This window comes from Lepidochelys kempii, chromosome 14, assembly GCF_965140285.1.
Source record: "Lepidochelys kempii isolate rLepKem1 chromosome 14, rLepKem1.hap1, whole genome shotgun sequence".
Taxonomy (NCBI): domain Eukaryota; kingdom Metazoa; phylum Chordata; order Testudines; family Cheloniidae; genus Lepidochelys; species Lepidochelys kempii.
This window is the reverse complement of record NC_136393.1, coordinates 14577349-14578377: the sequence shown is the minus strand read 5'-3', so window position 1 is coordinate 14578377 and position 1029 is coordinate 14577349.

Below are 1029 nucleotides of genomic sequence, written 5' to 3'. Positions count from 1 at the left end.
CTCTGAGGTCTCAGTTCTGGAAGCATTAAGCTTGTGCTTAAGGAAATCCATCTATTCCTGATTACGGAGGCTTTTCTGATTCGGGACTTGATTTGGAGCTAACTCATTGTCCCAGAGTGGTGCCAATGGAGCTGGGCTGGGTGTAAGTGCTGTCTTTCAAATGGAAAGTAAAACTGAGTTCTAGACCACTTGTGGTCATTAAAAATTCTAATACCCCTATTCTGCTGAACCTAGGTTTTCTGGCCAAATTCTGATCCCGCTGCTCTAAATTTCCCCTGCAATTGCAACTGGGTACAGTCTGTTCTTCACTTCCTGTCCTAAACTGTTTAAGGGTGTTTCTGTGTGGTGTTACACAGATGCCACTTTCCATTAGACAGCTGGCTACGTTTCAATGGTGGGTAAAACGATTGTTATATCTTCTTGACCTATCTCTTAATAGTGTTGGGGCGCTTAATTAATATTTGTAAAGCACTTCGAGATCCTTAAATATAAGATTCTGTCCAAGTGCAAAGGATGCTTATTTTGTCCTTTTCGTAGGGATGCAGTTCACTGGAACCCTCATTTAAAACGAACAATTCCCTCCCCCAACTGACTGTGAATCACAATATTTTTGGATACAGAAAGGATGCTCTCAGCGCTTTGCTGTACAAGCAGCTGATATACTGCAGCTGTTCCTTTGTTTAGACAAGTGTTAATATCTTGTCACCTGCATGAATCATTTTTCTGGATCCTGTTTTTAAATAAATAAAAAAATAAATCAGCATTTGTGTTGGGTATTCAGAATTTTGCAAGTTAACGGACTGTTGAGAATTGATGAGGCGGTGCATTTTCATGATTTGGCTGGTGATAATTACCCAGATACATGAAATGTAGGTTATATAAATAACCATAGCTGTATATTCACACTGCTGCATTCCCTCCACCTTCTCCCAAAGAGCCTAAAGCAGTTTCTTGCCCTACATCATGCCAGAAGTTCAAAGAAACAACACTACCTGATATTCTTGGAATCAAAAACAGCCACAAAGGAAG